We start from the raw sequence: 11,835 nt of genomic DNA, 5'->3' as shown, positions 1-11,835 counted from the left end.
GCAGGAAAGGTTTATCTGGCATCACTATATTGGTCCTTCAAGCAAAGCTTTTCTCCAAGGCAGCCTAAGGCTAGTGGCTAGCAGGTTTGTGGATGTCACAAAACATGCTTTGGAATGGCTTAATGCATGCTCAGGCCAGGTGACTCATGTCCCACCAGCCTCCTTCCCGGAGTGCCCAGGAGTCCCTGCCCAAGAACTGGTCTTAAAACAGAGTTTTCTGACTTCTATCCAGGTTTCTGCTGTTTTTTTTAAATGAAAGGGTTGCACTGTTCTGCTCGACACTGGGCAAACCAGAGAAGAACTTAGATGGGAACATCTCTGGATCACTTAGGAACCTAGAGGCCATCAGCAGCATCTTAGCAGGCTTTGGCAGAGGTTAAACCCCAATGCAAGGAATCCTCTTGCTGAGATCCATTTTGCCGTAGCCCCACAATTACCAATGCATCAGTACTCACATTTTCTGACGTGGCTTTGTAGAGCTGTTTTAACACACCTAATTAAGCCCAGAAATGTGTGTTTGGTGTTCTAGCGACAACAGAACCGCCTAATAATCTTTAACACTTATGTACATATGAAATGGTGCATACAACATCAAAGCTGTGCACACACATTAAATAATTCATCCTGATAATAAGCCCTGGAGGCAGGGACAAGGGACTTGAGCTAAATAACATCCCTGCTCCTGCATCACATTGCCATTGGAACCAGGGCTAAGTGCTGTGAGTGCCGGGTGCTGAGTGCTATGCTCTCTCTCTCCACCCTCCCTGCTCTGTGGTGCACGTATGTAGCAGCTCATGTGTTATTTGGATCATTTCCTACTCCCAGGCATGCTCCTGTGGGAAGTGGCTGCGAGTCCACATCACAATGCATTCCGTAAAAATAGACTTGCCAGCCCGGGTTGGAGGGGCTGGGGCTGCCAAGGAGTGGCAACATGATGAAGATTGTTTCAACTACTCATGGGGTGGATGCCCACACAGCCCCTTCAGCAGCAGGCAGGGGCAGGGTGCAGGTGGTGAAGAAGAACCCAAAGCAAGGCGAGTACAGCAGCTGTGTCAGTGACTTCCTGCTCGTGATCAAAGAGCATAGCCCTCTCACAGTCATCCTCCTACTGACTGTTATGATCAAATTCAATCAACTGTCACAAAAAATGGCGTAAAAATGACTCAAATTAAAATCTCTTTCAAAACATGAGGGTTTGGAGACGAGTGGGGCTTCACTTCCCCCTGCCTCAGCCTTCAACCCAAGTGAGCCAGCAGCGTGCTGCTGGGAAGCAGAATTTTCTGCAGACCCCTTGTGACGTTATGCTCAGGATGTGTCCTCTCACATGATGTGATCTGCATGGTTCAGTGCTGTGTCACACGCGTTGGCTTTTGTTTGCCTCTTCCCCTGAGCAGTGAGGTGTGCGACACCTCTGACAAAGCCCATCTGCGGAAGGCAGCATTCTAAAGCTGGGAGAGTTGGCATCTAATGCTCTGGGAAAGAGCCAGTTCAGATGCAATAATCATTTGATGTTTCACTGGCCGAGGATGGTAACTCTTGCTGTTCTGCTGGCAGTTTGCAGGGATGTGGTTCTTCACATCCTGCCTTGCTGACAGACGGTTATTTTTCCAAGAAGCCTTTGGACTTCAGATACTATAAGTGCCTCGCTGTTTTATTTTAATCTTGGTTCCTATTTGCTGAAGGTGTCATTCTGCTCAGTACAAGTTTACTTGTGAAGTTTCTATTGCCCCTTTGGGATGCTGGCACTGAGTCTGTGCATTCTTTAAAAGGACACTTTATCTTCAAAGAAAACACCCAAAAAATCCTGTGCATACTCCAGAGCATCACACTATATACAAGAGGCTCTGGAGGGACCTAGTTAACAGGGAACATTTTCTGTCTAGATGTTTTGGACATTCTTTTATAGAGCATGTGGAAATGTATTCCGTTTTCAAATAGATACACCATCCTCCTGTAACATGAGTCAAGAGGAGAAAGCCCACACAGTTGTTTTGGTTACTTAGGAACTTCCATGCCTGATTAATCAGTTTCTCTCCCCTGCTTCGAGGAACCTAATTGAACTTGTCATTTTTTTCCCCTGAAATATAGTCATAGACTCAAAAAATCCTGGTATTTCTAATATTTATTTTCCACATTGCACTTGCCAAATGTACCTCCCCTGGGGACATTATAGGTTGGCTTCCAGATTAGCTAAGGTCATCCTGTACATTTTCTGGACCCTGGGGAATGAGGCCTCTTCTGCTCTTTTGGTGTAGTTTGGCAGGACCTGAGCCCATTTCTATAAGATGAGGTCTTCCATATCAGCACGTGCCTCTTCCTCTTGCTCCCACCATATCTTTTCCCTCCAGCATCTTCCAATTACAGTATTCCTTCCATTACCATTAAATTTAATATAATCCATCAAGTTGTCCCAGAGGGGATATCTTTCACTCTGGATTTATCTGCTAATAGACACATGGTAGCAGATGATCTCTCTCTCTCTCTTTTTTTCTGAGAGATTATTAATTACTAATGCAATTTTATCACAGAAACCTGACAGTCTTCAAACATAGCCTCATATCAGCCCGTTTCATTTGAATTTCTCCAGTGTAAATTACTGCCTCACAGTCCTGGTTTCTATAGGTGCTCATTACATTCTGACATAATTCATAAAAAATAGAAATGGGTGATGTTATGGGTGTGCTTCTTCTTCCTTAGCTCCCCATCCATCGTTCGATTCTATTCTTTTTGGCGCAGTTATACACTCATTTTTCATAGGTTTATAAATGTTGCAGTGGGGCCCAGGATCAAATTCTCAGCTATAGGCACAAGGCTCCCATCTAGATGAATAGCTTCGTAGGTTTAAGGCCGGAAAGAACCATTAGATCATCTGTTCTTACTTCCCATGTATCACAGCCCATTACATTTCACGCAATTACCCATGTATTGAACCTAATAGCTTCTTTGGCTAAAGTACATCTTCTAGAAAGGCATCCAGCCATGATTTGAAGCTCTCCAGAGATAAGAATCCAAAGTCTCCCCTGAGGATTTGTTCCAGTGGTTAATTACCGTCACTCTTAAAAATATATGCCTTATTTCCCATTTTAATTTGTCTGGCTTCAGCTTCCAGCCACTGGATCTTGTTATGCATTTTTCTGCTGGTAAAAGAGCATTCTAGTAGCTGATATTTCCTCCCAAGGAAATATTTTGCATGTTACAAGAGAGTCATCTTTCAGTCTCCTCTTCAATTAAAAAAAAAAAATAAATCAGAAACAAAACAAACAAACCATGTTAGGAGCTACCTATTCTTTCACAGAAAAAAATAAAATAAAATGGATTCTCAAGCCATTAAATAATTTCCATGTCTTTTTGGCACCTTCTTCAATTTTCCCTCACAAGAAATGACATTCATGCATCTGAAGTCTCCTCCTTGTGATGTGCCAGCTGCCATCTCCACCATTTGTTTGGGTATAGCCCAGACATCACTATGGACACGCAGAAACACCACAGGGTCCAGCCCTGGGAGGTGATGAGCCTTCTCAGCCAGCTCAGTACAGTCTGAAAGCCAAGGTGGAAGCAGATCTCCTGTGGCAAGATATACAGTGAGATATGAAGCACGGGCATGATCCCCTGGAGGTCCACCATGGAGGATCTGTTTTGCTGTATTTTGCTTTGCTCTCCCAAGTGTCAGAAACTTCTCTTCAAATCCTGAGTGGCCATTCCTGTATTGTACTTTGATGAGGAAAAAGCAGCTATTGAACAAGTGCATTGTTGTTCCCAGCCTGTCCAGTGCTAATACTTATTTTTATTAGCCATAAGATAATGAAAATTTCACTTAGAAACAAACAAACAAACAAACAAAAAAAACCACCAACAAATAGCTTTAAGTAAGTTTTATGACTGAACTGGGATGCACTGTTGTTTTTGCTGCTTATGGACCCCAAGGGAAACAAAGGCTGGAAGCACTTTGCATCAGGCTTTGCCTGCCTCAGCTCCATCTGTGTTCAGTCAAATCTCAGCCAGCTACCAGTACCCATCGGCGTGTTGCTGAGCCCAGAGTTACTACTGGCAGAAGTTAGATGAGGCCGGAGCCTCAAGTGATGGTAGGTGGTTGAGGCAGCCTGCCCTTACCCATTGATTTGGCCCAAGACCAGGATGTCACCCCAGAGCTGCCATGCAGATGAACATAAACCTTTATGCTCTGAGAGGCAGATGCTAGTGGGGGTTGCTAATGATTTTGGGTACTTTTAGATATTAGATGCTTCCAATGCATGCTGAATTAATCAGGCTTTGAGCGCCTGAAGCTGGTACATGGTGGGATTTGGACCTGTTTGTGGCTCATGGCAGTACAAGGTAAGGAAGGCACTAATCAGAGTCGCCTGTGAGGGATGCATCAAATCCAGCCCTGTGCATGCTCTTCCTGCCTGGTGTTTTATGGCATTGTCTTCTGGCACACATGCAGAGATGGTGACCAGTGCCAGGCAGCTTCCTGCCACTCATGCCAGCCAGCCCTGTGAAGGTGCTTCCACTCTGCTCTTTGAGCTTCAGTAACAGGCTTGGTGCACACATCCCAAGCCAGGAAATCAAAGGCAGTGAGTGAGTACATTCAGCCTTGCAAAGCAAAACTGGATACCATGGGGGCACTGGAAGCGATTATGTTTTCAGGATTGAGCACTCGGTTGGACCTGCCCTGGCTGCTAAGCCAGCAAATGCAAAGTTTGGACTCTATCTTGGTGTCCTACAAGAGGGTCAAGATGGGATAATCCACATCTCTTCCAAGTCTTCCTTGGATCATTGTGCTCATGGACATACTGGAAAGAAAATACTTCTGCTAATGGATAATCTTGGTCTTCTGCAAACCTCATGGCCATTCTGCAAGATCCTTCCCTTGGGCATCTGGAGAAGGGAAAGATGAAGCAGGAAAGAACTGAGACAAGAAAGAAGCTTTCCTTGCTGTTGAAATATTTTATTTTCCGGGGAGGGGGGATAGCTATTTATTTACCTTTGATGAAGCCACTGCAAACCATTTGTTTGATGGATTAGGCCGTTAGTTTTAATTTGTCAAGTTGCCTGGGGTACAGGACAGGCAGGTTAGCTGGAGCAATTGTCTCTATACAAATGGAAAGAATAATGTCCTGAAAAGATAGCATTACAGGGGCTGCTCTCTCTTCTGCAGACCATTCCACAATACCTACCCTTTAAATCCCAGTCAAGTCTCTTGAGGAGATCTGAGTTAGCAGTTAAAAGTAAAGGCTTGCATGGCCTTTTAGCTACAGCCTAAATACCACTCTAACATTGCAGTCTTTGACATACACAGTGCTATTTTTTCCCCTCTTAGGAATGGTTTGATAAAGGGTGTTTACTTTTTTTTTCTGCTGTTGCTATTACCCCAAGCCTTTATTATCATGGGTTGCCGGGTATAATGGCAATATATGTAAAAGCAGGCCATTAACTCACTGACTTGCAAAGTACAATATTATGAGTCTAGTCCTCTTTGGCTGCTGATCTTAATCATTACTGGTAATGCCTGGCTCTCTGAGTCCAAAGTTTCAATTAGAGTGGCTCAAGAGCACAAGAATTCACACGTATGAAGCCAGGGATGAAACCAACCTGCACCAGTTTCCTTGGTGCAGTATTGCACTCCAGAGCTCACATGAGGTCCTTTGCCCTCCTGTGGATATGGTTGCAGTTATTTCTGTACAGCAAACACATCCACAGGTTGGCACTGTGACTGGCAGATGTATGACTGGCCTTTATTGCTCTGCTTGGGAGTGTGGAAGAGCTCCTCTTTTTTTTTTTTTTTTTTTTTTTTTTAACAATACAGACCTACAAACATTTTTTGTAAAATCAAAGTTTGACTTGTTCTTTTCTAAGAGTGAACATTTCCCATTCACTCATATTGTCCCCAGTAGGGATTCAAATAAATTTTGAGGAGTAAGAAGACACGAAGAGCTCATGGTACTGAAGAGGCTGTAGTGGTTGTAGCTGTTGTGGATGCACCTTAGATATAGTTTGAGCACGCTATTGACCATCAACTGGCCAGCAGTTCCTGCTGCCAAGCATCTTCGTGCCTCTCTGCAGCAATGCAGAATGGCTGCTTTGACTCCTAGTATCTTACCTTCTTGGTTCCCAGTAGCAGCAATTCAGAAATAGAAACAGCAATATAGAGAGGAATGTCATGATGCAGACAGTGCTGTGGTTTTGCCCCAGTGGCAATGAGCACCTGCACCCAGAGGCACTCACATTGTGAGATGTAACACTAAGGGGACATGGTTTAGTGAGGGACTCAATAAGTTGGATTTTCTAGGATGCTACAGGGGCTGTTGTGGCACAGGCTTATCCTGCCTGCCCCGGGATCTCATGTGCCAGTGACTAGAGGTGTTCTTTGTGGCATGCCCAGCATGAGGTTGGCCACCTGGTTGGGAGGTGAAGGCGTGATTCACATTTTCTGCCCAGCCACTTGAGCACAGGAGCTTCTGAAGACTCAAAAGAAGTGCAGGTATCCTTCAAAACAAGGAAAAGATAAAAGGAATTGTTCAAACAGTCAGTTCTATTGAAAAAATATATGTATTGATACCTCACTTACACTGAGAACAGGAAGAGTTTTCTTAGTTCTTGCTGGTGAAGACTTTTTCTTTGAAGGTCACAGATACAGCCCCCAAAATAGCTCTGCAGTTCTGGTATTTAAATGGGCTCTGAAACTCAAGTTTCCCTTGGAGTTGCTTGTGTGGAAGAGAAGAACACTTTTAGATTGCTCTGATAATGAACACCAAGACCCTGAAGTCCCGTTATGTGTTTGGCACAGCAGGAACCTGGTTTGATGGAGCTGTTGAGTGTGACAATTCCAGTGCCCTTCCCCAGCTCTGAAACTCAGGCTATGGTCACACGTAGAAAAAAAAAATTAGTTTTTAGCTGGTTCAGTACATCTGCATCTGGCTTACCAGGCAGCCGTGCAGGGTCTTGTGTTGGCACTACAGGGGAGGCAGCATGGGGAGAAGAAGGACCAAACTGAGGGAGGGTAAGGAACAATGGGAAATATACGTCAGGCTGTATTCTCATCCTTCACTGTTGTTCACTTTCCAACAAAAAAACTCTTTCCATTCATTTCCACCTCCACACACTGCTCTCTTGAAGGCAAGTGCCTGCTCCTTTTTGAGACCTGAGTCTACATTTCATAGTCAGCAGAAGAATTTAAGCCTCAGCAGGGGCCAGCTGACACAGCAGCTAAGATTAGATCACAAACTACTATTTTAAATCGCTATGTAAGCAGCAAGAAAAGGCAAAGAGCAAAAATATAAGAATAGTGTGGCACTGAGTTTGAAGGCTCCCTCTGTTCCCTCTTATGATACCCAGTAGCTAAGTAAAGTGAGACCCAGTGGCATTTTGAATTGAATAAAAAGGAATTAAATGATGGACACCCACATTTCCAATCAGGGCTGAGTGTACTGAGTGAGAGAACACAAAAGGTCTCCATTTGTATACCTATTTGGGGGATCACTAGAGGATAAGACCTGCCTGACCTGACCTGCACAGCATTGGTGAGTCAGCTCAGTTCTCTGACGAAGCTCAGCCTGGCTCTCAGCCTCCAGGAACCAAGGCTATAGAACTTACCTGCAGATAGCAGGTGCAGAGAAAACTGGGTTAAATGCCAAATTTCTAGATGGAGAGCGTGGTCCTTTTAAAATCTTATGACATTTTGCTGTGAAGATACTCATCCTCTAATCTACCTAGAGGGATGCAGACCTGCAGTCATCTGAACACAGCCACGTTTTGATCGTGATACTGAGTGAAGACACTCAGAAGATATCTTCAAGATACTGAGTGAAGGTCACCAGTGCTGAAAGTGGAAGCTTTCCTTAACAACATGGAGTGAAAAAAGGCATGCTGTGCACAATCCACACCTACCACTGATGCTGAATAGTCCCCATTCCTCACCTCTTACACTAGGCTCACTGTCCCTTCTCCTTTCCCATCAACACACCCAGCCCCAGTCTCCCCTCCCTTGCAGAGGGAAAGGCCATGCCAGTGCCAGAACTGCTCAGCCAGGCAAGGCTTTGCCAGTGCTGTAATGCGAGTAAATAAAAGCCCTCAAATAAATAGGAGATGATAGGGAGGCAGAAAACTGTAATTCTCATGACTGATGGCATTACTCAATTTAGACATTAACATTCAAGCTAAAGCATTAAACCTTGGATTTACTGAGCATGCCTGTTATTAATTTTGCCTATTCAGGCTGCATTGCTAGGAGGTAGGTGTATAATTTAAAAATGAATTGAATTAGGTTACAAGTTAAGAATTGCAGAGACAATGATCATATCTCTTCCCAGGCTGCTGATGAAAGGCTGTACCGGATTTATTTTTACCCTCATGAAGGTTTGGGAGGAGCGTTTACTGGATGGCTCCACAGCCTGTATAATTCCCCACGTTTCTTTATTAAAATAATACTCCTAATCCTTGTTCCTTAACTAAGAAATGACACATAGCGGGATTCCCACCTCTGCATTACACTGATTTACATAAATCCTTCCTTTTTGGAGTCTCATCCAGCAAGGATTGTTCTTCCCCGCTCTTGAGAAGGCTTCTGCTCTGGGCCAGGTTAGATCATCCCCACGCTCTGCCCTGGAGAACAGGGATGCTGTGGGGGCAGCCCAGAGACCCTCCCAGCATTACACACACAGCAGGTGCAGGAGCAGGTTGCCACAAAGAACCTGGTTATTTCCCTTCCCTTCAGCTTGGAGGAAAGCAGGGGAGTCCCTGCGATGCTGATCCTTGCAGGGCCTTCAGCAAGACCCACAGGGGTAAAAATTGTTCAGATAACAATTCATGGATTCATAGATTCATAGAATGGCCTGGGTTGAAAAGGACCACAATGATCATCTAGTTTCAACCCCCCTGCTATGTGCAGGGTCGCCAACCACCAGACCAGGCTGCCCAGAGCCACATCCAGCCTGGCCTTGAAATGCCCTGCAGTGGCAGGATTTGACCCATCCCGTTATGGCAGATGAGCTTTTTCCTTCCTGCAATTAGTGGCTGTGAAGATATATCGCATTGTTATTGTTCATTATTATTGTTACAGTTATCATGACTGTTTATTATTATTAGCGAAGAGACTTTGATTTTTGGGGAAGATTTTGGATGTTTGTGTATCCTGTTTCTACCTTGCACACATATATGGAGAGAGGGAGAGAAAATAGTGTCAAAACAGCATCCGTGTTCAGGGAGGAACTCTGTCAGCAGCACAGTGAGAGCAGTTTTGTTCATGGTGTTCTTTACCCCATCTGCACATAAATCGCTCCCATGACAAGTCCATGGAACACCCACCAGGCTTTACAATTCTGCACCGACCCACCAGAATTTAAAACAGATTATCTTGAATGTAAAACAAATAGACAAGCAAACAATAATAGAAGCTGTTATTTATTCTGTCTCACCTTTGTTTTAATGCAAATATAGTGGAATATAACATTGCACTTCACAAATGCAGACTCGTGCTTTGAAAATCTGGGGTAAGCTGTCATTTCTGCTGAAGTCAATAAAAATTTCTTAGTGACTTAATTGAGACAGGATTCCACCCCTTAATATGCTGTAACAGGAAACTGAGTGCTGCCCTGAATACCAAGGATGATTTATTGGAAAGCAATACCAGGGCATCTCATACCTAGTCATTAAGATTACCTCGGGCTCATTATCATGCTTTCTGCTAACTGAATTTTAAAGATTAATATTAGATGGCTGTTCACATTAAAGAGACCTGTTAAAGGTAATCATGCGCTTCGTAGGTTGTGCTGCTATTTAAAGAAAACTGTTGACACTCTTTATATCCATTATCTAAAACAACCAGTGGACAAAGGCAGAATGGAGGAGGAGGTGTTGTAAGCTATCAATAAGAGGAAAGCCTGGTGTTTTCTTAAACAAGATGTTGTGGCTTAACCCAGCAGGCAGCTCAGCAGCACACAGTCGTTTGCTCACTCCCTGCTCATAGAGGGGTGAGGGAGAGAACTGGAAAAAAAACAAAAAGAACAGCCAACAAAGTAGAACTTGTGGGTTGAGATAAAACTATTTACTGACATGGGAAAGGAAGACAAAAGGAGTAGCAATGATAATAATATATATTTACAAAACAAGTGATGCACAAAACAGTTGCTCACTATCCACTGACCCGTGCCCTGCCAGTCCTCGAGCAGTGGCTACACCCTGACCAACTCCCCACAGTTTTAAAAGCTTCTTTGAATGTTGTTGCATGGTATGGAATAGTCATTAGGTCAGTTCAGCTCAGCTGCCCTGGTTCTGTCCCCTCCCAGCTCCTTCTGCCCCCCAGCTCCCCTCACTAACAGGACAGCACAGAAAGTTGAAACATCCTTGTCTCTGCACAGCACTGTTCAGCAACAGCTGAAACATCGATGTGTTATCAACATCGTTTTTCTCCCAAAGCCAAAATGTAGCATCATACCAGACACCATAAAGCGGAAGGAAAAAAGCAGGACACATGGGCAGATATAACAGTAATGTTTTTTGTCTGTTCTTTTCTAACCCGTACCAACATAATAAATTTTATTTCTAAATCAAGCCAAAGCCAGACTTCTACTGAAGACAGATTATTTTTTTTTTAAAAAGTGAAGCAAGTAGATATTTTATTGATGAAAACTATTGCTTTGTGTGTGCATGATGATCTTGTGACTTCTTAAAAAAAGCTGTCAGAAGAGCAGAAATAATAATGTATGTCACCGTGTAGGGCTGAAATGATGACAGTGTATTTGCCCACACACTTCCAGAGCTGGTTTAGTGTAGGAAAGTAGTTGCTTGCAGAGTTGTCATCGTTTCCTCCCATGTTGTTCAGAGTAAACTTACAGATGCAGTTAGGTGTCACTGTCAAGAGGAACTGTCAGTTTGTGGCAGCACAGCCCTTATTTTCCACTGAATGTGTGAATGCAGAAGGAATTGTCTCCCTGGCTGTTTCAGTAGTGAGAGCTTTCAGCAGAAATGTTCAGACTTCTTCGTAAAATGTAGCATACAGTTAAAGATTAAGATCTAATTTTTCATTTCTAGTTCCTTTTGTTTTGTCAAGAATATTTCAATGTATCAGTAATCTGATTTTTAAAAAGACATGTACTGTGACAAAACCACAGTCCAAGACCATTGGACATGCTCATTTCACACCCTGAAGATGCCCACTGATTCAAAAACAGGAACATGGAGAAGGAAAATTGTCCAAGTAAGGCAATCTGAGATTAAACTGTATGGAGAAGTTCTTTATTATGAGAGTGGTGAGGTACTGGAACAGGCTGCCCAGAGAGGTTGTGGATGCCCTGTCCCTGGAGGTGTTCAAGGTCAGGTTGGATGAGCCCCTGGGCAGCCTGGTCTAGTATTAAATGTAGACGTTGGTGGCCCTGCCTGTGGCAGGGGGGTTGGAGATTCATGATCCTTGAGGTTCCTTCCAACCCGGGCCATTCTGTGATTCTGTGAAAACTGACTCTCTGAATGAGCAGCCATCTTTCTATGGTGTTCAGTGGGCTTTGGATTGGGCATGTGAGACTACAAGGAAAGTAGAAGTATTTTTTCAGCTCATATTTTCAGCTGTGGATGGGCGGTGGTGGGAGCCTGGTTTTGTGTCCAGTTGGCAGTGGCACAGCTGAATTTGTTCTTCTTGCACAGCTTTTGTGCGTTGCTGTTGGACAGCTCCATTGTTCCCAGTACATATTCATAGCTCTTTACCCATTGGCATTGGCCAATACAAGACCAATTTTTGTTTGCCTCTTGCCTTTACACCACCAAAAGCTACTTTAAGTTGTTGATGGTGTTGGCAGCGCTGTTTTATTTGTATTTCTTTCTTCTGCTCTTTTGTGTTTTGTCTTTCTT

The sequence above is a fragment of the Phasianus colchicus genome, chromosome 2, assembly GCF_987193195.1.
Source record: "Phasianus colchicus chromosome 2, bPhaCol1.hap1.1, whole genome shotgun sequence".
NCBI lineage: Eukaryota > Metazoa > Chordata > Aves > Galliformes > Phasianidae > Phasianus > Phasianus colchicus.
The sequence above is the reverse complement of the archived record's forward strand: the minus strand, read 5'-3'. Positions refer to the sequence as shown.